Source organism: Lepisosteus oculatus, chromosome 7 (genome assembly GCF_040954835.1).
Source record: "Lepisosteus oculatus isolate fLepOcu1 chromosome 7, fLepOcu1.hap2, whole genome shotgun sequence".
NCBI classification, from domain to species: Eukaryota; Metazoa; Chordata; class Actinopteri; order Semionotiformes; family Lepisosteidae; genus Lepisosteus; species Lepisosteus oculatus.
In genome coordinates, this window is record NC_090702.1 from 20359281 (window position 1) to 20386315 (window position 27035).

The window sequence follows — 27035 nt, forward strand, 5'->3', positions numbered from 1 at the left end:
TGATAGTACTGGTGCACATTGGCTGCCATCACGTAACCCAACTGGGTGCTACAAATTGGTGGTTGTGGAGGGGAGTGTAAAGCGCTTCGAGTGGAGTGTCTGGAAAAGCGCTATATGACTGTAAGGTATTATTATCATTTTTATTATACTTTGCAGTGCTGGGGCCCTGAGTTCAATTCCTGGGCTGCTATCTACTGTATGTGGAGTTAGCACATTCTCTCATTTCGGTAGATTCCCTCCAGGTGCTCCTATTTCCTCCTACTATCCAAACACATGCTGGCAGGTTAACAAGATTCTGTAAAAAAAAAAAACATTGTCCCTAATGTGAGTGTGCCCTGCAAAGGGACTGGCATCCTATCCAGAGTGTATCCCACCTTGCTACTAATGTATCCTGGGACAGGCTGTGGGATATCATGACCCTGAATTGGATAAGCGGTTATTGGAAGTGATGTAATGTGATATAAATGAACATGAACATGTCTAATTTTCTAATTTCACATGAGTGCCCATTGATTTTTGTTTTCAATGAGGGCTTTTAAGTGCTTCATCCTACATCTTCATCTTTTCAAGGCACTGACCTACAGTACAGTGTGTCCCATTTTTGCTGTCTGATGTACCTTACCTGTACAGGTTCTCATCTGTGAAATATGTATAGAGCAGCTCTTTGAATTTGCTAAAATACTGATTTGAGTGCACAGCATTAGGAATCAAACACTAATCAGCACTGAACAGCTGGGGGTTTTAAACCAGCAAGTGACAGTGTCAATCCATCCATGCTTTTCTAATGATAGTAAAGTGGATAAGAAGTCTGTCAGCTCATGCAATTCACTTGGCATATTTAGATGTTTTACAGAGTGAGAGATTGATTTTTTTGCTACTTCAGTCCTAGTACCCTCTTGACCAATTTTAAGAAGCGCTCTAACACAGGCCACAGAAAACATGTTTTACCATTTTCTTTTCCTAAGAGACATTGCTTGGATTATCTAGCATGGCTATCTAAGAGGATTAGAAGATAAATGATTCATAATCCACTCCTGTTGAACAGAGAAAAAGAAAAGACAAAACAATCTTAGTGTTAGTATCACTACAGTGATTTCTTACTGTGATACCTCTGTGGTTATTAAACAATTAATGTTGCTGGTCATGATTGATTTCCTGGCTAATGGAAACAGACTGAATGAAATGGCAAAGTGATGATAACTAATAAAATCTGGAAAAGCATAAATACCAAACTATGTGCTGTGCAGCATTCATTGAGTGGACTATTGGCAGACACATGCATGTAGTGCTATCAAGGATGCATGGAAAATATTCACTGCGCATACACAGTTCACTGAACTGTACACATCAGAATCAAATTTTCATCTAGCTTTCAATACAGATGTAGCCTTCACCTAACATAACAGTGCAAAGAATATTGAGCCCTAACAAATATTATGCAAAAAGTGCAACAATTAAAATTGTTAATATTAACTGTACCTCCTATATATTGTACAAAGTTTGTTTCTGTTCAGGGTTGCAGTACAGTGAGCACTTACAGGTCTGACCACATGTAAAGGATAGAAGAAGAGCCCTCACTGAGACACATTTCTCCTCTCTTCTTACTGTACTTCTCCACTGTATTTCAGGCATTGAACATTACCCCTCGATGCTGAGGCTCAACTTTAATGGCACACTAGTGTCGAGCAGCCCTACAGGGATAGAGGTGGCTGCAGAAGCTGAAAGGACTGCTGTCAACACTCCCAAGAGTGTGAGTACAGAATCTAACCCTTTGCTATCTCTCTGATGGGGTCTGGATCCCACTGCCATATGGTGGAACCAACCCTTCCCCCTGGGCTCAACTTTCTCAGTCAGCTTAACTCAATCATGGGAAACCATAATGCCTTGGAGCAGCTTTGTAGAGCACAGCAGATGTAACATCAGTCAATATATATTTAAACACTCAGAAAAAGCGACAGGATGATATTCATTTTTAGTTCTACATTGAATTAGAAAATTGCCAAAGGAGTCATTAATGACAAATTAGATAGATAGATACAGTAAGACTTTATTGATCCCGAAGGGAAATTAGGCCTAAATCTTTAGAATTTTTTATTTGTATACCAATTGTTCAAAGTGAGAAAATCCCAAAATTTATGAATATACAAAAGTCATTCCTTTCCTAAGGTTCAAACACTGAACAACTGTTGTTTGGTCTTTAATAAGTTTACTTAGACTTTACATGTTCCCCTGACATTGCTTCACTTCTGCCGAGATGAATGGAGGATAATGCTACTATCACGCTTTAATTTGAGATATTCTGTGTCTCCCTGTGGGACTGCAAGGCTCATACGGAGATGCAAGGCTCGGAGATATCCCCCCAAAAGGGAGTGTAAAACTTAAGTCACGATTATCCAGCTACTTACTGTTATCTTGTATGTAATCTTCTCCACTTCCTTTTCCCTCTTCAGGAGAAATTAACTGCAAACAAAGATATAAAATTATTTGAACTATGTACAATCAGTGGGACAGTGTATTCATAAAATAATGTTAATACTAGCAGTAAAAGGCATATGTGGAATTCCAGTAGGGAGCCTAGATTGTTGGACTTAACTTTCATTGCCATTTTCTCCAGCAATGATCCATCTGGTGAGCTAATGTAAGTAGCAATCTTGTGCAGTGTAGACTGCTTGAAAAACAAATAGATCAATATATACAATGACATCATTATGAATATTCATACTTTTGGATTAGAAAAAAGATACAAGTAGTATATTTATTATGGTGGACGATGGGTGGAACAGTGGTTAGCATTGCTGGGGCCCAGGGTTCAATTCCAGACCCACAGCACTATCGGGGTGGAGTTTGTATGTTCTTGCCATGTTCACATGGATTTTCTCCAGGTGCTCCCACAGTCCGAGACATACTATACATCCCTTGTGGGTTATTTATCACTAGATCCCACAACTAAATACTATTGAAAACACATTCTTATTTTACACTCTCTGAAAAAGTCTTGAGGATAATTTTTTGATAAAATGCAAGTTGCCTGTAAAGCATTTTCTAAGCCAGGTCATTAAAAATGACAAGAGTATGTCCGTGTCTTTGTGTGTCTGCCCTGCAATGGACACAAAAGGCGAAATGATCACAGCCCTCTCTTAAAGAAAGTGTTTGTAAAGAAATAAAAGTACTAGTAACGTGAACTACTAGAACCATCCAGAGTGTATCCCACCTTGCACCCATTACTTGGTGGGATAGGCTCCAACTCCCCTGTGACCCTGTACTGGATGGATTTATTATCTTTATCTTTCCAAAACCATTACAGGATATGTTCACACTTTGTTTTATATCAAATACAAGCTAAATTAAATATTGATGAAGGTACCTGTAAGAACATCAATGAAGTGCTTGTTTGGATGATCTCAGTATTTCTGCATTTGTATTCTATGTCGTATATCCAATATTAACTTCAATGGGTTAAATGTGGACAAATAATGTTAGTTAAGCTCTTGATGAGCTTTAAAATTATACTTAGAAAATCATTTACACAACAACCATAAAAGACAACCAATGAATGACCCCCTGTATACAGTATAGTGAAAATCATTTATTCAAGAAGGCTATTTTGTTCTTTGATAACATCTAATGAGCTTGGCAAGAAATGTCATGTCTTAATTAATAATTAAATATAGTATATCTAAATAAAATAATAAGAATTGAAGACAAATTTAATTGGAAAAAGAAAAAGATACGAACTGTAGAGAAATTCTAGTACTTTGAGAAGAATTAAATATTACCATGTTTCAAATTCTGTTCCTCTACACAACTGATGTTTTCCAACTTTTTTCCAAACTTTCACACAATTAAGGCTGCCATGGGGTAATTCTTTTAGTACATGCTTGGTCTTCAGTGTGGATAACCAAAATATTTCACTTTACACATTATTTTTGTTATTTACTTTTTGAATGCTACCTAATGGGAAGCATTATATAAAATCACATCTGTGATTTTACCTTCCAAAGCACCATATTGTATTGTTGTGTTGGTTGATTCCAACGATTTAACGTTAAAACCTACACGCGACCTGAAAATGCAGATTTATTACAGTCAATAAAAAAATAAATCTAATTTGGTAAAAAATAAAAAAATAACCCTAACAATTAAATTCGAAAAATGAAAATGAAAACAAATACAATTGTCAGAAGAAAAGAGAAGCCTCATGTTGTCTAGTGTATCTACTCAAAGATCAAATGTGAGTTCTTCTGGGCTGCCCTGCTGACATTACACAAATTGTTATTGCGAGGACTAGATAAGATTGTGCCGTCTTTGAGTCCCAGGAAGGCCCAACACCAAGAAAACAGAAGCTGTACTGTACCTGCCTTGCAATCTCACATAACCCCAGATATCCCCCTCTACGAATAGAGAGATGACTGTCCTACAGTAACTGTGTGTTTCAGAGGAAAAGAGGATCTTCAGTACTCAGACCAAATCTGGACACTTCCCTTTAACTCTCGTGCTCCTAAATATTTCTCTCCACGTTCTAAAAATCCGATGAACCTAAAATAATAACAATAAAGGTAAAAAATATTATATTTGTACTTTAGAAGAAAAACAAAGTCACCAAAGGACTCTTTTTGTAAAATGAATGGTGCCCTTCAGGATCAATAATGTTTTTATGTCAAAATCTTTTTACACTGTTTTAGAAGTCAGCCAGCCTTGTGCAGTACTTCAGGAATCCTTGCTATCAGTACCACATTTCAATGACAGACAGCAATGCTGGTTCATCTACTCCAAAGAATTAATTTCCTTTACATTCATTGAAGACTTCACTTATCAGTTTGTCAGCTTATATGCTCCATATTTTCCAAAGATATTTATTAAATAAACAAGGCATGACAATTCAGTGAGGTGGACTGATGTCATAGATATCAAATCAGATTTCACACTTGAATCATGAAGTAAGCTCAGTAGAGTGTGAGTTAGCTGCATCATGTCTTTTTTTTGTAAACAGCAGATGTCAGCTACTATGTAATTCTTTGCTTTAAAAAATTGCTTAAAAACACTTATGGGAATTTAGACTGTATGTTTTGAAACTGCTTGTTTTAGATAAAGTCTTTATCATTTGTGTAGGAATAAGAGAGTTTAGCATACAGTATATGCATATGCTACAACCTTAGTTTTTTGTTTTTTTAACCAGAAGAAATAATAACAGCTAACTGACGAGGTTGGAAATGGTGAAATGCTTACAAGAAAAACATAAGATTGTCTCATTGTCTTGCTTCTTCACACATTCCTCTTCCCACACAAAGCTTCCATTAGGCTTTGAGTGCTTGAACACAACAGAGCTGCTGATGTATGGACAAGGTATTGTATAGAGTATACGATAACAACCTGTGTTTTTCAAGTCTATCTAAAAATAATATCTGATATGCAATTTATATTTGAAGAGTCTAACAACACACTGGAAGTTAATTTCTATGTAACCGAAAATTCATTTCTATGTAACGTTTCAAAGAGATATGCTGTAATCCATCAAAACAGAGAAAAACTCAAAGATGCAAAATAGTTATGACTATTAAATCTGAGCCACTACATACTGTACCTAAACTAATGTCTATAAATTACATATTATTCTTAAATGTCAATTTGATTATGTCGTTTTATTTATCATATTTCTTTGACCGTGAATGTGTGCCCCACTGATTGTTCAAAGCTCTTTGACAAAGGCAAAGCGCTGATCCGCGGATTAGTTCAACGCCGGATTAAAAACTGAAACACCAACCGCCCTTCATTTAATACCATTTAAAAACCACATATATTAAGAACAAGACATATTGCCATGACAACAGATTGCACAAAAAAAAATCCAAGCGACAACCCGTTTCCACTAAAGGAAATATAAATTATTGATGATCAGACTTTGTGTCTTCTATTGCTTTTCAAATTTATGGACTTCATACAGAAGCTTACACGCTCATATGGTGATAGAGTACAAAGAAAAAAAACTATCTGCTATGCAATTTTCTCAGCACATGAGCTCTAATCTCGAGGGATTTCATTAAATCCAATGGTTTATATTCTTATTCCTAGCATGGCAGTAGTGAAGCTATGATTACACTAAAACAGGTGCTATCTGGGTCATTACTCGCCGGATTCATATCCTTTAATCACATCGATATCTACTATACTTCCTTGGTGAAGACCAAACCTTTCCACATATTCGGTCACTGAAATATAAGGTAACATACTGTAGCAGACCTGTCTTCAAGTGGCATGGTAAAGTACAAAGATGGAAGTAATCTTCAGAAAAATACTGTAATTCCTCTTTTTTATAGCGTTAGAAAACCACAGTTCCTATTCCTGTTCTGGCTGTCTAAACTCATAAACGAACCTATTTTCACTTTTATAACCTGATTCGACACGAAGGTAGAAGTTGTCATTCTTCATTATTTCACCGCTTGATTGCTTATTGGAGATCACATCATAAACCAGCGCATTAATTGCCTCCAATTTACTGTAATTTAACTTAATTTGCCTTGTATTGCTGACCTTCCTCTGCAGTAGCTACAAATTAAAACATTCCCACTTTCTTTTAATGAACTCAATGAATAACCTTTTTTCGTTTAATGAAAATCATTACATGGCAGAGATAGCATTTTTTTCAGGATGCAACTGAAAAACTAAGCTAATACATTTTACATATTTATTGAAAGTAGTAGAAAAGCCTTCGAAATCACGAAAAAAATTGCGTTAAAACAACGAAAACCTTGGCTAAATGTAGGCTTGTAGAACAAGCTAAAGTTGAAAACAAACTGTAAATGATAACCGAAACGGTTATGGATTGTAGAAGCTTATCTATGTTTCAGGCTATATAAACAAGTGAAATGTCAACATCAAACCAGTCTCTTTTCCGCTTTCAGAAGATTCTGCCGGCTTTTTAAATAAATGCCATGATATTATTTTACTACAAAGTAACACTGGATAGAATTAACTCACCCATGGAGTCTAGTAGTATAATGGTCAGCCCCTCCGCGTTCAAGCACTGTATTCCTATGGGTGTATACTGTTTGTCTTCGCTTGCCCACGTCTTGCAACAGACTGAAGCGAGTGTGTTGCCTTTTAATCTGTTGGTGCTCTAAATGCATCATTTCAAACAATCTCATTAGTGCTCTGCTCTCGCCATCCCGACTGTTTAGTACATTAAATAACTTCCGTATAAACTCACACAATGTTATGATCGCAGTAAGAAAACAATGTATTTCGTAATAAATAGGTGTATCATGAAGTTTATGTGTCCAAATCAGTAAACCTAAATCTAAAACCTCCTAAAATGCTTTCACTACTGATCGTGTACCATACTGTATGTGTACATTTGACGTTATAATTTAATATTATTAAATATTTTGCTTAAACCTGTCAATGACTTTGCAGGCATATGATTGTTTAACACAAATATACAGTATTAGACAGCCAATTCTACTTCAACAAATAAAATTATGCAAATTAATGTAACACTTACTGTACAGTATGTACAGTATCTCCAATACTGTACATACAATACAGTGCTTGAACAGACAGGTAGTCAAGTGTAATTTTTGCCTCTCCAGTCTATATTTCCTGCTCTGTGCACTGCACATGTCCAAACAAAATATCTGCTTCCTTATCTGCTCTGGAGAGGTAATCAACATATTAAAAGAATGATATTTTGACAGATCACAGTTCACCAGATTTAATTTAAACATTGTGGTTAATAGCTAAAATAGTAAATTTTGACCTAAGATTGTCACCCATTATGTTACTGTATATCACTATTTCATGATAACTAGATTGCCTATACCTTGGAGGTACAGCAGGTGCAATCAATAAAACCTAATATAGTCTGCAAAGGAACAAGTAATAGGTTTATTCCATGCTGGAAAGAGAATAGAAAAAACACAACGTTTCGGCTGTGACACAGAAACATGATCCTCCATCATGAACACCCCACCCCATACTGCTGCTGCCCAATATGGTTTATTAGAGAACCTTGCACCCGACATGGGACATGAATCCACTACCCTGAGATTATGAGTCTCATGCTCTACCAACAGAGTTAGTCAGGGCTCGCCTGTAACAGTACAGTACACTGTAGCAATTTATGTTTTTTACCAAAGGTAAACCAACACTTTGAGGACCTTATTGGCTGAGGAAGCTTCATGTGGACCAGAAGCTAAACAAAAATGTATGCATTTCCTACTCTAACACACTATCTACAGAAGTAAAATGTTTTGAAGCAAACAGACCAGTGTTTCAATATGGCATTGGAAACTTGAGGCATAATGAGCTTATAGATGGGACTACACTCAAGTTCCATAAAACTTGACAAGTACCATATGCCAAAACAGACAGGAAGTTGAACCTGCTGGACAAGTTGGAAGAAGCAGGATTTCTGTCCAAAGTAAACTGGAATCCAATTCTCACTTATAATCAGGAAGAATAGAGCAGTAAGGATATACTATATGGTGATTTCAGTGTCACTATAAAACCAATTCTACAAGCAGAGTAGTACCCATTGACACAATCTGAAACATTTTTCCTATTATCTACTGTTTTATAAATTATCAGGAGGAAAACAGCAACCCTGAGTTGGTAGAAGTTTATTTTCAGATGAGGATGGAAGATGAGTCCAAGCTATTTCTAACCATTCATATTGTACATATTAGGCACTATATTAATATAATTTAATGGTATTCAGGGTGGCTTCAACCCCATCAGTGAGCTGGAATAGAACGTACATAGGGTTCCATGCTTTCAGTGTCAATTAGAAGGTATCTTTGTCACTACGGCTAGTGTTGAGCACCACTTGGAGAAACGACCTGTGAGTAAAGCCTGAGCTTTTGAAGCTGTTTATTACATACTGTGGACATTCTATAGATCCTCATGAACCACATAAGTGTCAAGATTATCTTGACATTCATACCTATCCATATTATGTATCTTACGTAAGATGTTTCTTGGGAGTTTTTATTATCATAGAAAAGTTTTGTCATACTTAGTGACCATACTCCAGTCATTACATCAGATCTTACAGAGGGGACACAGATGGCAATGGACTAGAGAGTGATAACATGCATTTCAAGATGCAAAATTAGTCACATCCGACACTATAATCTGTCCAAATCAGTCAAACTTACTTGTGATGCAGCACAATATGGCATTAGGGCTGTCATGTCACATGTTATGGAGGATGGCAGCAAGTGACCAATTGCTTTTAGATTAATATCTCTTTCGGCAGCAGAATTCCAGATATAGAAGACTTAAGTTTAGATTGGAGTGTGAACCATTTTAATCAGTTACTTTATGGCAAACAATCATATTGGTGACAGACCATCACCAGCCAGCCTCAAGCCTTCTGGAAGTGTCTTAACTTGCTCACATCTCCCTACTACCTCATAATGCAGATTCTGAAGTCGTGCTGATGGCAATGCTTGTGTAGCGGTGAAGCTTGAATAATTCACTTGCTATTCATAGTTCTCAGTTCTTCCATGGGCACCCATCTCTCCCAGCTTCCTGTAGTGGACAAGCCTGTTTCAATGGATCATCACACCACTATCCCATGGCACCTGAGTTGCATCCAGTTTATGACCTACAAAAGTTGGCCAAGCAGATGCAAGCAGATTGCATTGCCAAAGCACATTTTGAGGAGAGCCATGTCTGTGGAACAGTTCTGTCTTGGGAAGAATGTATTTTCTCTAGGTGACTGAATTGATCTTACGTTACTAGGCAAATGCAAGAGTAATATCTATGCACTCCTGAAGGCTGGCCAAGTGTTTCAGTCCAGGCTAGACTACAACCTTTCCTCCCAGAGGCCTACCGAATACAAGTGAAGTATGTCCCCATCTTCAACTCTTTCGGTCCAAACTTGAGAAATAATTCCTCTGGCACCTATTGCTCAAATCAGCCCAGTAGTTTTCATAGGGTAATGAAGTGAAAAAGTAGAAGATGATCTTGGCAACTGCTCACTCTGTTCAGGGCACAGTTGAACTGTACATTAAATGTTCAATAGTGCCTGGGGAATTGCACAGTCAAAATGGCATGACAAACTACCAGAATCCTTGCTCAATAGAGGGACAGTCTCTGGTCTTTCCTCTGGTGTCATTCACAGTACATCTGCTGATAGTGAGTTTGTAGGTCAATTGAGTGAAAATAGAATTAATCTGTGATACACTTCAGAGCCTTGTTTATGAACATAAAATGAATATTAGACAAATTAGTTAGTCAGCAGTAAAATAGACTGACTAGCATCAAGCCATCCTCTTTTCACATCAGGTTTAAATAGGCAGATCTTGATAAGCAGTGTATTTGTATTGTTAGTGTTCAACGAGGCTTGTATAAATACAGTACTGTAGCTACAAAGACAGTTGACTACTTGTTTTGTGTTGTGTAGCCCAGCACTTTGTCTCATTGGTCTTTTTTGCATTTGTTTTAAAGGCACTGCTATAAGACTGCTGTTGATGGTTTTGCAAAACATTTCTCATTGTCAGTAGGTTTTCAATGTCCTCAGATGTGCTGTTCAACCGACTATAAGTTGTGGAGTCCTCTAGTGATTTTTTTTACCAGTGGGCTTGTTTCTTAACGTTCAAAGTACAAACCTTTCAGAGATTTAAAACTTGGTCTTGTTATACAGCTCTCACTGCATAGTGCTGTCAAAGAGCTTGACCTTGAAACTGCCTCCCATTTTCCACTGCCTAAGGTGGTGGGTGCAGGTGCCTATTGCAGACTAAGTGCTAGAAGTCTGGACATGGACCATTCTAGTTGCTGGTTCTTGTCTTCCAGGGTGAAAAGTCAGGCTTGCTGAAGCAGTGGTTCCCCTGGTGTGAAGGCTTTGTTATAGAGTTCTCTCCTTTATAAAGGCATAGGAACATCACGGTCCATAGGCAGGAGCTGGATGGCAAAAAGGAGCTTTTTTCATTCCTGTGGAAGTCTAGCAGGGACCTTCAGAGTGTTCTAGTTATGCTTCTTTTCCCATACACAGATATTGTGGCAGGGATAGGCAGATGAGTACCTTGCAGCATCCTTTCACATCCCACTGGAGTTGCAGCTTCACTCCTACATTATGTCGTACTTATTCATGGCAAAGGGATCCATTATAGACTTCAGTGGGGTCTGACTCCAGCTTGGCAGGTGTCTTTCACTCTTCCTTTCATTACTAAGGCAACTTCCCTGAAGAACAATTCCCAAAGAGCAGTGCAGCACTTACTGTATAAGGGTTCTAGGATTTAACAGATGTTTCATTCAGGAATAGTGGCAATAAATCACTATCTCTGCAAATGGAAATAATATAGAATGATGAGAGGCTATAAGAGATAGAATCCAAATCTGGGTTGTCTGTCTGCCACACACTCTCACACTTACTCACAGTATAATAGGGTCACAGTGTGGGGGAGGGTAGATATAACAGAAACACAAATACTAGTAATCACTAAACTAGAACTGGAATGTGACAGAAGAAAGCCAGAAAAATAAAATTTAGGCCTGTAAGTGCAGTAGGTACCCCAGCAGCCCCTGAGAGAAGGAGGCTGTATAATTTATAATTTGTCTCTCTTAGTGCTCTGGTCCACTAAAATAAGCAACTCAGCACCCCATGCCTGCCATCTCAGTAGCCTCCAGCTGCTCCTATTATATAATTGTTACAACAGTTCCTAAAGGAATTTATTTTCAGCTTTATAAATGACATTAAACATCTAATGCAAAATAAAATATAAAAAATAATGTTATATTAAAGAATTAACACTGGAATTAATAGCACTTAAACATGACGTTTACTAATATAAAACAAATCCACATTGTAGGAATTGCTAATGTCCACAACTATCTCTTTAATATATCTTAGTTTTTCTTCATTAGGACTCTTTATGAGTGTGTATTTAAAATTTGTAGTAAACAGCAATATGGAAGGCTAGTGTTATCTTTATCTTCAAAACAGAATAAATAATTAAAATTATGTGTGTTTGATCTTAAGCTACATTGTTCAGCATCCATTTCCTGATATATTTGTCATTCCCACTCGTGTCTATTCATCATAACCTGATTACACATTAACAACTTTTCAGCCAGAAATAAATTTGCAAACTGAGGGGAACTACATTAAACTGCATTAAGTTCTGTTGGAACATACGTTAACTAGGGCATATTTCAAAGAAAAGAATCAGCACAGAAAAACTTCAGTAAACAAGCAAGCACATCTTATTTCTTAGTTAATCTTCAGGTACAGAGAAACAGTGCATTAGGATGGTGTGACAGTTGTGGTCCCCCTTACAGCACAAGATGGCACTTCAGTCTTACATCTGTGGAATTATTATAAAGGCTCTGAGTTTTAAGTTATTTATTTGAAAGCAGTTTCTTGCTCTGTTCCTTTACAGGATTCTGTGGAGTGGGATGATGAGGACAGGGTCCTTGAGGTTAAAAACCTCAGGCCAGGTTTATTGTGTTATTTCCAAGAGTTTCAGTTGAAGCAATGCTGTTGAGACTGTGCTGTGTAATGCAACTTCAAGAGACTGCTGAAACTCAGTCTCTTGGTTGAATTAGATTTTTCTGGCATTCAGGTATAGTTCCACTAGTTTGCCTTCTTAGGGTTGTAGCTGATGCAATGGTCTTCAGACTGAGGTGAATTATGCACTCTATACACCAGTGGCTTACAACTCTAGTCCTTGAAGGCTGCAGGTTCTGTAAACTTTCATTACATCATTAACATAATTGGAGAGTTTAATACTTTTCAAAGATCTTCAGAGGCTGATGATGTAAAGAGACCCAGAAACACTGAAAGGCATTGAAAGACTGCAGCCTACTATATGTTATACCCTGAGGCCTATGCTTATATACAAGTCTGGTTCCTTAAGTTTGGTTTCCAAAGGATACAATGGAGGCAGTGCTGTTAAGACTCTGTGGAATCTGTGTCCTAGACACAAAGGGCAATGCTCCAATCTGGTCAACTTCCACAGTGTTGTCACCAAAGTGTTATGGTAAAGATGAATACAGTTGGCAATATTTTAGGTTCTCTCCCTTCAAGGGGTCTAAGCAGTGAGCCAATCTGGAGATTAGCTTGGAAGAGTCCATTCACAAGTATTTATTTAAAAGAGAGAGAGAAAAAACTAAAAAATATTAAGTATGATAATCTGACCAGCCAAGGAGAGGGTCAAATGTTCAGTTTTCAGTAGGGGTAGCAGTATTCCTGCAGAAAAGTAAAGAAAATAACATGCAGGGTATATATCCAGGGAGAGGAGGTCTTATGAGCAAAAATGACAGGCAAAAATGACATGGAGCAACCCTTGCTACCTCGACTTCTGGAAAGGACCCCTTGGATGATGTAATTAGAATTCCGTTGGACTAATTTCATATAATGTCTCAGTATGACATTGGAATCAAAGCCCTATCCCACACTGACTAAACTACCCTTCAATGGTAGAGCTCAGCCGAGTGGTAGAGGGGAGTGAAGCCAGGATCACTGCCTGGGTGGCTGGCGAAGGAGAGGCTAGAATTGTGGCCCTTCTTCCGATCTGGTCTGCAGTCAAAGAGGAGGCTGGTATAAAGGCTGATGTGAGGTCACAAATGGAGCAGCATTCCAGGCTGGGTGGGAGCACAAACTAGACTCAGCAGGCTGACAATTGTTATGGCCAGATGTTAACAGTAAATCCCAAAGTCTCAGAAAAACCCAAACCTTGGCTCAAGGAAAGGTGTGAGCTGGTGGCAGAGAAAAAGCTGGCAGGCCCCCTAGAACTCTGGCTAGAGGATGAGAGAGAGCCCATGGTGGAAAGCAAACTGGCTCCTCAACATCTCAGCAGGAGACAGTAAACAGCCATTCAACTAATCCAAGGTTGCATCTGCTTTACATAAGTGGGAATTCTGTAGTGGGAGGAAAACTATCTTGAAAGAAGTTGATGACCTTAGTCTGTCAAGGTAGGAGGAGTGTCAAGGAGTAACCTAGCGATGTTATTTACATAGCCATCAGGGGCAGGATAGCGGAGAAGTGTAACCCTACCAGAGGAAGATACCAGCTGCTAACAAGAGTGCTAAACTGCAGAGTAAGAGTAAGAGTGCAGAGAGGTACTGTAGATACACGTCTGACTGCTTCTTTTAAACCCCATATGAAATCACATTAAAAACACTTATTTGTTTACAAAGTACTACTTAAAAGTCTAGTAATAAACCAAACAACCACAAAAACTATATGAATATATGATAGGCGTGACAACTGCCTATCAAATTTTACAAATGTATGCTCTGTCAGAACACTGTTTTCACACTGGACACTGTATTGTCCATAATTATGCATTTTCTTTCTTCAAAACTATGATGATGGTTATTACTACTATTAAAACTGATGTCAGTATCAATAATAAATTAACAAATGTTATCAACCTTCAGGTGTAAGAAGATACAATCAATTAAACACTTATTTATATTCCAGAGAAGAAGAACCAATATATTTTATATTAATAAACTCTATTTCAATGTGAAGTTTGACAAAACTATAATATTTCAGAACTTTTGATCACTAGGATAAAATTTCTTGGTTATTTTGACCAGCGGTAACCTTAAGTGGAATGCCAGAACAGTACATGTAACAGTATGTTTTTGTTACTGCAACAGTTCCTTGCTTAACCAGAGTGATGCATTTATCAGGACACGTATTAGAAACTGGAAATTTTAGGAAACTTTAACTGAGTGAGTTTTTGCTGGCACATTATAATCACTACTGTCCACGCTGTCAAACTGCTTAACAGTTGTACAGCAGTGAGTGACTAATTTGCGGACTGCTGGCAAAGCCAAAATTTAGATGCAATAGAACCTGTCAAAGCAAATTTACTTTTCTTTTCTTCTTTTGACTAAATTATGTATATGGTACACTCATTCACCTTCATATTCATATATTCTGTTTTAGCTTTCACCAATTTCATTTTTTCATAGTATAAAGATGTCCTATGGCATTTAAGGATAATCAAGTGACATAAAATGTTCAAAAGGCGCCAAAGGCTAGGGTTCATTATTAAAAATGTACTTGGTGTTAAGTACAGCAATACATCGATACATAAATGGGCAAAGTTCAGAATACCAGAATACCCAAAGCAGCACATTTTACTCTGTAAATTTACACTCAATTATCATGTGTTTTTTTTTGTTTCCCTGGCACAATATGATGGTGGAATAATGAGGAGGCACAAACTTAAAAGCCAAAGAATATGTACACTATGTGTAACAGAGGTGCTCCATCTTGAAGTGTCAATATGGGTTCAGCCACTAGAAGGCAGGTTAGGGATACTTCAGACAAATAAATAATAGGGTACACATTTATGGTTATTAGAGGAATCAAATCTAGTTTATGGTCATCAGATTCCTCTAGAAACATTTCAGCATACAAGAATACTGTCTATTCTGGAAATGGATTAGACTTGAAATGTCTATTGGCGAGAAGGTACAGTACTACAAGGCTAAAGGTTCAGTTCAATGGTGAGACAATCTACACTGAGGTTAAGAATATAAAATAGCAAAGCAATTGCTGCTGTGTCAGGATTGCTGGTATCTCATATTTGAGAAGCATCAGAATCCAAAACAGGATTAACAGGTTAGATTAGGTACTGTAGCAGTTGACAGAGGAAATAGAAAAACCAGCAAGTTAATCGTCCAAGTTAGATTTGCAAAAGCTCTCAACATCAGGGTTGGTTCAGCCCTGGTTCCATATTTCCCAATAGTAAAAAAGGGTTTTACTGTATATGCAATGGTCCTCCAAAGCCATATACTGTTGGTGTATGGGGACCTGCCACAGTATAACACAAACTAAAGCATACACTATTAAGTTTGCAAGTCTTGTACCCTCAAAGTTGGAACAACCTTACTATAAATTAACAAAGACATACTGTAGCAGTTCTGGGATGTAAATTTGTATTCATTTACTGTATGTTGTCATGTAAGGCACAGGACACTCTGCTCTGTAAAACTGACACTAAAACTGCATCTCAAAGACACAAGCTGGAGCTTAAGAGAATATATTATCCCTCATTTACTGTATGAGAGAAACAGTCCTAATTTTACTTCTGGTCAGTTCTGATCTCAGAAGTAAATATTTTGTTTCATTGCTCAAAGCTTAAGTCAGATTGCTGAAGCTTTGTATCAGTGGAAAGGTGGAACTCACTCATATGGTCTTACTTCTTCCAATATGGAGGGTGAGTAATTTGCAGAAGCTGTTCCCTAATTGTATCTTCTCCTCCAAAGGCAGAGATTTAGTATAAGTGTTTAGCACAATGGCCCATGTCTTCCATATTGACAGTCTTTATTGCTGAGTTTTCACAGAGAACAAACAACACCTCCCCAACCTGACCTGGGCTCTGCTAACTGCATAGTTCTCTGTACATTGCTGCCAATTAGCAGGTGGCATGAAAAAGGCATTTGTCTTCATGAATAAAAGTTACAGAGTGTTACATGGTTATGTCAGGATCCATATTGGTATAACTAATAAATCCCCCAGCACAAAAACAATATTGAGTATTGTAAGAGTCCACTACAGTGTGCCCAATCAAGGTGGAGGCTGGGAACGTCATGCCTTCTTCCGTCACCTGACCAGTTGAAGGAAGACAAATGATCAGGTGACATTTAAAAATAAGAGCCAGGGTTGTTCTGTTGTTTGCAAACTGAGGGCAGATCCACTGTAATATGTGGCACCAGTGGAAGAATGAACCCAAAACGCTACCAAGGGATGAACCTGTGGACTTGTTGAAATGTGAGATTTGTGAATTTATGGAGATTTTTGAAGAGAGTCATTAATATTTAAGGACCAGTTATGGATGCTTTAACCCCCGGTTATGCTATCGTAAGTTTTTGAGGTCTTACAAATTCAACACACAGAGCTCATTGGAGGTATTAAAATAATATTTCATTGAATTATGCTTAATGTAGTTTATATATCTTCAAAGTACCTTTTTAGATCCTACATACAGTATGTTACTGTGATGTTGTTTTGGAACAATAGTAGATCTATTATTTCTTTTGCAGAATTAGTCATAAGGAGTTATGAATATTGTTTTTACATATTATGTAGCCCATAAGAAGACATGAGGCCATAATTTAAGGAAACATAACAAATATTTCTAAAAAAAAATCTAGTTATAATTTATTAAATCAGGCCTTAACTGACCTTTATACCTCTTCTGACAAAATAAGTTGTCTATGTGTAAGGACACCCTGTTCTGTAAAACTGACACCGAAACAAGGAAAGTCTGGTATAAAATAGTTCGGCATTATATGGTCAACAATGAGTCAGTGCATTGTGAATTAATTTATGAAAATGTTTAAGAATGTTGGTCTCTTTCTCATTTGGTGTTTTTTTTTATTTGAGACACACATTTCTGCATTGGTTGCTGTGGTTATCTGAGTTCTATAAACAAACAGAATTCAGCCATGCATTTTAGAACTGCAGTGGTTCATGTTGTTATAAATGTACTCTGACTCTTTTCATTGCCCCTTTCCTTGTACTACATCATATTCATTGCTAGAGATAACAGTTATGTCTACAAATAACCTAAATCCTTCCATTATAGCCCTGTGTAATGGAGAACGAAATAGAAATCGGTTCCTCATATAGGGTCCCTGCAGGCACTTTTGAATGTGGACAGTATTGTCAGTTCACTTCAGTCTTTTCATGACCTGTCTTGGATGAAGGATCAGATGGTAACTGGCAGGAAATCATGCACCTTTTTAATTTCAATTTCATCCCCAATAACATTTTATGGGATCTACATTTGACCAAAAGAACAGTGAAACTGATTCCAAAGAATATGCATAACTTTGCCTAACGTTTTCAAAATGTAATGGGTATGTTTTTGTGTAGATCTAAAGTCTGTATTATAATATGAAAAGTAGTTTTAGTAGTCCTCCGTGTCACAGTTGTGTAATTGACATGCAGACAGACAAAATGCACATCAAAATCCAAATCAATACTGGACTACAAACATAGACCTATGAGAAGAAAATGTCAAAGATTATGATATCTACTGTAGCTACAGTATCTGACTGTAACGAACAGTTCTTTCCGGACCCTATGCGGACGACACAGTCCGACGGAGTGGGGAAACACTAGGGAAACGTCATGCAGGAATACGGGGCTGAAGACAGGGGGGCGTGTCCACGGTGCGCTGGTGCACGGGGGAGGTGTGGCAGAGGTGAACAATCCGAGAGAGTAGTCCTTAGGGAATATCCAAAACACACGAGTAAGTCCAAAACCAGGAGATCCATCAGAAGAAGGAATTAAAAACACGAAGGCCGGGTCGGAACCGGCGGAGAGGGAACGGGAACGGGAACAGAGATTAAAACCTTAACGGAACCAGGTGCTTCCAGGTCCCGGACTCGCACGATATGGAAATCAGATGCAGACCCCGGAAGAGCGTCAGCGCCTGGTTTTTAAGGTGGGCTGGGAATAAGGAACAGGTGCAGAGAATAAAGTCTTAGTGAAAGGGCTGGAGCACCCTTAAGGAGGGGGGACTATAATCGTGACACTGACAGGAACACATTTCTCCATTTTATAGCATCAGGGTGAAATACATTTTTAACAGGACTATAGTAGGTGTGATTAATATTTCATATTTGCAATAGATGATAGCTACTTTTGTTGTTATTTTTTTATACAAGGTATCATTAAAATAATTTACTAATTTTGTTTTTTTTTTCTCAAAAGCCTTTTGATCTGAGGCTCATTATTTTGTGTCTGTTTTGCCCCTGACAATGCAGTCATGGAAAGATAATGCATGACTACGAATGCCATGATTGACTAATGAGAGTTTTCGAATATGAATCTGTTCTCTTTAACTTTAGAAAACCCTCTTCAATGGAGGTCATATTTGTTCTTCTTGTTTTTCAGACTTACACGGCAGAAGAATTCTGACAAATGTTTAAACAGTTACCCTTCACATCATGTACAGTATAATAAAATAGGAAAATAATTATAACACAAATTATGTCTCAGGAACCAGGGCTCTGTCATAATGTCATATTAACATGCATATAAATTCATGTTATATTGGTATAACACTCTGTTGTGGTTGGGGCATTATGCAACTCATTTATAACTGAAATAACAAATCTTGAAGGTTAGTAAAGGAAACTTGGTATCATGAAAGGCAGTGTTTTCTTTTGGAGAACTGCAGGTTCAATAACTCTTTGAATTGATCGCTTTGGGTCTGACAGCTTTTGGGGAAGCTTTTTATTGTATCTGTGTGATGGCAGATGACAGCTTAAAATGTTGACCTCAACAAAAGTAATACAGGATGATTTTCCATAGCTTTCTTAAAGCTGTCGGGGTCATAACCAGAAATCACACCTGTTAGAAACTTGAGTCTGAGTATCACAGCATTACCAAATTCATTTACACAAGATGCATCACATTTTCTTTATAAATGCTATCCTAGCTTAAGCACTATGCCTTTATGCTGTTAGGAATAATGTATGCATTCTCACTGATTAAAACAGTGGATAAAACACCCATTTCATCCATAAACAAGTACCTCTTTTTAGATATACAGTACAGTGCACACTGTAAAAGCTATTACATGTAATTAGCCTTACAAAATCACTTCCATGAATAGAGCAGAACACAATAAAACTATAAAATGCAGTGACTCACACAAAAGGGATTAAGGTATTGTATGATTTATGTAGCTTATAAAGTTTATATACGTAAATATTAAGAGCTAGTGACATCAATATTTCATTGAAAGTTATGCCAATCATGATTAGGGAATGTACAGCATCTTCTTGGTTTCATTATTTTTAAAGTTCTAAGAGCAGGGCTGCTCTCACAGTCACCTTGTCAGTGGGGCCCTAACGTTCACATGTATGACTTAAAATAGTTTTACTTTTGTATTCCTATTGAAAGCATTCTACAGAACTCGTGATTTCTTTATAACAACATTCAAAGTGTTGATGTAGACGACTCGAATTTCACTTTCTAATTGTCTGTTCTCACTCTCAAATCCTTGCTGCCTACTGACGCACTGTATGAAGTACTTGTGATAAATGACTCAGGTTCACACTAAGTACAGATAAATTGCATAAAACAAAAAGGAATATTTACAAAAAATGAATAGGGTATCTAAAGTTACAGTAGTTTCTTGAAAAAGCGTTATCAAGTAGTTGATACAGTGGGAAATTCAATGGTTGAGGGATCTTATCATACCAAGCGTTTGAAATACAAGATGTGAATCCCATTGTCCAGAAGGCTTATGAAATCTAAACTAAAAGACCTATATCTAAAAGATATTTTAGAATTTGCTTCCCTGCAGTTACATTATTCCAGTTTCCATATAATGTAAAACACTAAAGAGGTATAAAACCTCAAAAAATCCTGAATTAGTTTGGCTATAAAGCAAAAAGGTTTAAGCTGTAAGCATAAACTGCATACTGTATGTCGTTTAGCATACACTGTAGATGTACGAAGAGCAAGAGTTCTATGTTCTGTATGATAAGTACGATTTGTGTTTGTTTTTCAGGTATAGTATATTAGCAAGTAAATATTATGATTCATGGTAACAAGAGTAAGGCCTCATGTCAGATAAACAGATGGGTAGCCTTGAACCTCTTTATCTGTAAAATGACTTATTCCTAGCAGTCATTGCTATTTCTCTGTATTTTTGTTAATTTCCTTCTAATTACATAAGAACAACAAAAAGAAGAAGCTGTCTAAATATTTCCATAGTTCATGGTGCCTTTAACACATATAGCATTTCAGAAAAATACTTATTTTTTCTTGTGTCAGTGTCACTTGTGTTTATATCCACTTCATTTTACAGTATATCAAAGGAACCAACCTCTTCATTTAGAAATGCTGGCAAAATAAGAGTGATGAAATGGCCAGATGGATTTCTTCCTGGTAAAGACTTCTGAAAGGACATATTACTCATTCTTCACCGCACTTCCTCCTACCCAATCACAGTCTTCTAAGCACAGAATATTGGTCTTTACACTTTTATTATTTTTCAAAAGCAATAACCTGCTTTCTTTTTTTATTTTCACAAGCTACAGTACGTCTTACTGTACTGTATGTTGTTCATCAAAGCCAAGATGTGTGGAGCAATTTTTATAAAATGGCATGAAAAAGAACAAAGGTTTTATAATGCAATAAAGTGATGTTCCTCACACTACCTTGCAAGACTTTTTCAGCCATTTTGCATCACAAAAGCTTACCAAATGGCTGTGTATTTCATATCTTTGATTAGAAATATATTTATCTGACAGAAATGTTCCCATAATTCAGACCAATCTCATCAGATCTCTGAAGCTAAACAAGGCTGGACCTGGTCTGTACTGGGATAGGTAACCCCCATGGAAAATTAGGTTAGTGCTGTTAATGGATTGGGTGATCAGAACGTAGCTCTCAATTAACACAAAAAAAAACATGCCCCAGTGCAGTAACCGGGACACCCGTCTCATTAGGTGTTGGCCATGACATTCTTCATAATAGTAGGGGTGTTAAACCCAATGTCCTGGCTAAAGTCTGATCTAAACTTGCACTATCTGGCTTAGCTATATACAGTACAGTGTACACTACTGTAAATTAGACAGTAAAACACAAGGTGATTTGAAGGTGAATTGAATAAGCATTCTCCATTCACAGTTTCTAAAAATAAAGGAACAATGCTACACTACAATTCTTTTTAGTGATCACAGTATTTCAAATCAAACATCATGTACCACATGTGCTTTCAACTTTGAAAAGAAAATTTGTAGGCTCTAACTCAGCACATGAATCAGAAAGAGGAGCGGGAACAGTTGATTAATTTCAGTTGATTAAACTGAAATAATGAATTCCACTGATTTAGAACTGTACTATGGAAGCTGATTTTGTAATTGTGGTCCAATTATTTTTATTTAAATCCAAAGCAATCTGGTATTTCAAATCTGAATACATAAATTGACCTAGTGGATTAATTTAGACAAAGCAGATGGAGGGGCAATGAAACATAAAAACAAAATAGTCTCACTTAGTGTGTTTCAAATAATAAATTAAATTTGATGTACATGAATGGATTCCTAGAAAATAGACAAATACACAATAAAATATGAAATGCCATAAAGATTTAAGCAGTTTTACATTTCCCTGTGTGTTGCTCTCTCATTTAAAAAAAACACATAGAAAGCCTACAACTAACAATTTCTCTTCAGGTGACATAATAACAATGTAATAAAACATGTTTTAACACCAAATATAATAAAAGATTTCCCACTCTGTGCAGTAAAAGTGGGTTCTTGGAAAACTAATAAATCAGTTTTACTTAAAGTACATGAGACCAAATCAGACATATTTTATGGAGGTGTTTCAGAAATCTGTACAAAATAAACAGAACTTAAGAGTTTAATGCAGTATGAGCAAAAAAACTTAAGAGGAGGGTAACTACATGCAGTATTCAAAGGGCACCTGTCTAATTAAAGTTAGAAAAGTCTTTTTGTTCCAGACAAATGTGATACTTCAAAGATATAATTAAGACCTTTATAATTGGCCTTCTGTGGAAAGGCCTGGTTGTAGAGGAGGAAAGATGGCACCTAACAAGACAGCAAACCTGAGGTATCAAACCGATTTTAAACCTGCTCCCTGACAGGTTAAAGATCCTTAGTGAGAGAGATTAGAGCAGCTATAGAGCCACTTGAGATCTGTCAGCTTAGGTACAACTTAGTTGCTTAAACTTTGGGTAGCTGTAATACACAGTACTCCTTAGAAAGGAACAATTGAATAAGAGGACTCGTTTGGGCTTCAATTTCCTCTCAGAAACTGGTTTACAGAGGATAAAAAAACTTGTATATACTGCAACTTGTACAGTATATATACTTGTATATGCTACAGAAAAAAAAAACCTTGTATATGAGAGAGCCTCAACATACAGTACAGTTGTATATAATATAGAATTCAAGTTTCATAAAGAAGTATTCATACTCTATTTCTGTCACTTGGTGGAATGGATTAATTTTCAGTGACTTATCCGGCAGTATCTACAGTAGCTGTCTAAAGATTATAAAATTCAATATTTTATAATAACAGTAACATTAAGATATAAAATACCTAAAAGCACAGTTATGATGTAAAGGCATATGAAGTCCTCTTATTCTCATATATCATTGCTAAAAGTTTATTACATGAAAACATACTGTACTAAACACAATTAATCTCATGCTTTTATTAAACTTGGGGTTCACTTACAGTAAATGTTAAAATACTAACTTAAACTACAGTAATCTGTCCATCCGCCCATTTTCTAGCTCCTTCCTCCTGGCAAGGGTCGCAGTTTTAATAGGCTGAGCCAGGCAGACTTCCCTTTCCACAGCAGCAGTCTTCAGCTCCTCCTGGGGGATTCCAGGAGCTCCCAAGCCAGCTGTAATCCCTCCAGCCTGTCCAGGGTCTGCCCTGTTGTCTCTTGCCGGTGGGCTGTGCAGGATACAACTCCAGCGGGAGCTTCTCACAGGTCACTAGGTGAGATGCTCAAACTAAGTCAACTAGCTCCTTCTGATTCAGAGAAACAGGGTCCTCCTGGATTGCCAAGCCTTTAATCTTGTCACAGAGAGTAAGACCAAGATGGCAGAAATGAAGTTTCTCTATGGGGCTGCTGGGCTTACGTATCTCTGTGACAGGTTGAGGGGAACAGTAATCCATTTAGATCAATACCAAACATTATTAGGCATATATAGTACTGGAACAGCAGCAGAGGTACTGTAAATGACTTCAGGATCTTTTTTCCCCAGTGGGAAAACACAATCCATACGAACATACAATAAGAGAGGTTACAAAAAAGCTATTTGGCCCATTTTACCCATTTGGTTGATAACTAATTAACTCATTAATTGAACTAAAATAAATAATTGATCCAAGGATCTTATCCAACCGTTTCTTAAAAGAAGCTTAAAAAATATGGCTAGGTAACTTGCTTCATACTCCACCCTTTGTGTAAAGAATTACCTCCTGTTCTCTGTGTTAAATACACTTCCATGTGCTGCGAATTCCACTTTTATCCTCTGGTTCATGTTTCACTGTTTATTCGGCATAAATCAATTGGATTGACTTTGTCAATGCTTTTTGTTTTTGAGTACTTGAATAATGTTCCCTAGTTGCCTGTTCAAGACTGAAAAAATGCAGGTGCTTCAGTCTATCAGTGTAGGGCATTAAGCCCAAGAATGTTTCTGGTTGCTCTTCTGTAGACTGATTCCAGAGCATGAATATACTGTATTTCTTATAATACGGTCCTTAATTATAGACAATATTCTAAAAGAGGTCTTACCAGTACTTTTGCCTTTTTGAATGCTTCCCCACTTCTAAATACAGATCTAAATGGTGTGTTAACTTCAACACATTAATAAATAGCAAGTCTTTTTCAAAAGTAACTTCTTCAAACTCTGTGTTTCCCAGTTATATTTTTGCTATGTGCATGCAATAATTTGCACCTATCTACATTACACCAATTAAATTAATTACATACTGTAGTTGACCAAGTGTTAGCCCAGTTTTGCGTTTTTACACAATCGTTTAAAATTTAATTTGCTTATGTGGTGTTTGCTCTATTGACAGTTGTAAATCATACTTCTGTTTGCTATAGGTTTGGTTGTGCAACATATTGTGTCTGGAATTTTTTTTAAGTTAAAATTTTGTAAAGACTGTTCAGACCACACAGAACGAAATTCCTGGAGTTGATCTGTGGCATGAAAATAAAGTTATCAAAAACATGTGTTGCTAAGTAATGTAAATTTACTTTAATGAAATGTTGACATTTGTGATACTGTATGTAGGCAATAAGACTTCTTAACAACAGGGTATTTCCCATCATAGCAAACAAAATTGCAAGGTTAACCACTAGTCTCACAATAGGACTGAATTCACATCCTTGTCCTTGTTTGTAGTCATATTATCTTTGCTCAAAAAGTGTTTAAAAGTAAAAATGCTTATATAGGTTTCATGTATTAAGAAACAGTTAATCTAAAAACATTATATTTCTCTGTCTAGGGAAATAAGTCTAATTTGCATTCAAATACATAATTGTTAATGCTGGAATTGCTAAAACAGGACAATTAAAATAAATGTTATTTCTGTGTGGGTGCTCATCACAGTCCATAAATGATGGTCATTTGATTAAATTCATTAAGTAAATCATGTAGTTTTATCAGCTCACATTTAATTGATTTTAAAGGCTTTGAAATTAGTCATGCTTCAACCATGGCCGATGTTTTAGCAGCTAATTATGAAAAAATACATTGTTACAAAAATAAAAGCATATCAAACAAAGTGATAAAATGTTAAGTACAATGCACAACTTTCAGTTTTTTTTTTTTTTACTTTTGTACTCGTATCCATCCAGTTTTTAACCATTTTAACAGTACAGGATAGTGGAGGACAGGGAGCTGGAGCCTTTCATGATAAGCAATGGGTGCAAAGATATGGGACGCCAATCCATCACAGGGCAGACATACAGAAACACAGTCACACCTAGGATCAATTTTTCCAGAAGCCACACAATTGGATCACTAAGAGGAAACCCACACAAACATGGGGAAAACATACAAACTACATGCAAATAGAACCCAAGGTCTGATATTGAACCCGAAATTCAGAAATTCTAACCACTGCAGCACCATGCCACCCACATTTGTACATTATTAATCTTAAATGATTACTTAGCACTCTGTCACGTTCGTAAGCCCCTCCTCTTAAGAACGCTCCAGCCCTTCCTTGTTTTCTACTCATCCACAGCATCTGCTCCCTGTTCCAAACTCCTTTTCAGTTCTTCTTAAAAGCCAGGCGCTCACTCTATTCCAGGCTCTGCTCTGGTTTCCATTCCAGGCGAGTCCAGGACCTGGAAGCGCCTCGTCCCGTTAAAGTTTTAGTTCCCGGTCCCTGTCTGGTTCCTGTTTTTAACCCCGTTTGTCTGGGATGGACCGCCCGGCTTTGGACTTTTGCCTCCTTTTGGATTCTCCCTTGGACTTATTCCTGGATTGTTTGCCTCGGCCACACCTCCCCCGAACACCAGCGGACCATGGACACGCCCCCTGTTTTCATTCCAGACTCCCGCCTGCTTTTTCCCCGTGTTTTCCCCACTCTACCCCGGATCATGTCGTCTGCATATGGTCCTGAAAGTATGCTTTAGTGACACACTCACAATCATAATTCACCCAAAAAAAGAAGTTGGTGTAAAAACCAGATAACTCGGCAGATTTTAAAACTTGTGTTTTGCTTTTCTACTGTGAAGGCAAGGAACACACAGCAAAAAAAGATATAGGAACTCACAGTTCACATAACTTATTTGAATACCACAGTAACCAGCATATCAAAAAGTACCTTCTTAACACATTTATTCTATTTTAGTAACCTATTAGCACCTTCTGGAATTTATAATCATAAAATGTCTTCTTCCAAAACAACTAAAATGAAAAACCACTGCTAATTTTATATGAGCTTCAGGTCTAAGAATTGTGCCGCTGATACAGAAGTCCTACATTTGCATGTCTCCTCTCAGACAGACTCTCTACAGAGGAGATTTTACTAATTAGTAAGATAATGGCTTGGATTGATTGTATAAGTAATCTACTGGTGCTCACTTATTTAATGGATTCTCTGTACATCAGACCAGCTAAATTATATGCCACTGGCAATCACCCCAAATCCTAATAGACAAGTGGTCACTAATCTATTCCAAATTTAATCCAAATGGAACCATTCCCTAGTAGTAAGAAATGAACCATTAAAGGAGATTGTGGGCTCAGTAATAGCTTTGTGTGATAAATCAAGTACCCTCTGTAGGCACAGTTACTGTGGCTGTACTTCCACTTCACAAACATACAAATCATAAAATAATGATGCTTTTTTTTGCTGCACTATAAAATAAGTTTTCCTTGCACTGAGGTGATGTTTGGCAGTTATTGATTAAGCAGCTGGGAAGTGACACAGGAAGACAGATCTAATCTACTTCTGGTGACATTTAAATCCTAAGCATGTTTTGGATCTTTAAAATCTGCCACTGCAAAGCATTGAAGTCAAAAGGAATGCAATTATGAAAGTC

The 27035-nt window shown here is 37.1% G+C and overlaps 1 protein-coding gene across 5 annotated transcripts in view; it reads right to left on the reverse strand.

Annotated features, from left to right (window-relative positions):
* syt1a (synaptotagmin Ia) overlaps positions 1 to 27035 on the reverse strand; it is a 310182-nt gene that overhangs the window by 196033 nt on the left and 87114 nt on the right. For 4 of the 5 annotated variants that reach the window (XM_006633538.3, XM_015352864.2, XM_069192263.1 and 1 more), the window contains one exon: positions 2406 to 2460. The gene's annotated coding sequence lies outside the window, so the exon portion shown is untranslated. Of the gene's footprint in view, positions 1 to 2405; positions 2461 to 6975; positions 7085 to 27035 lie in introns of those variants that run through there. The other variant, XM_069192261.1, reaches the window with a different exon arrangement.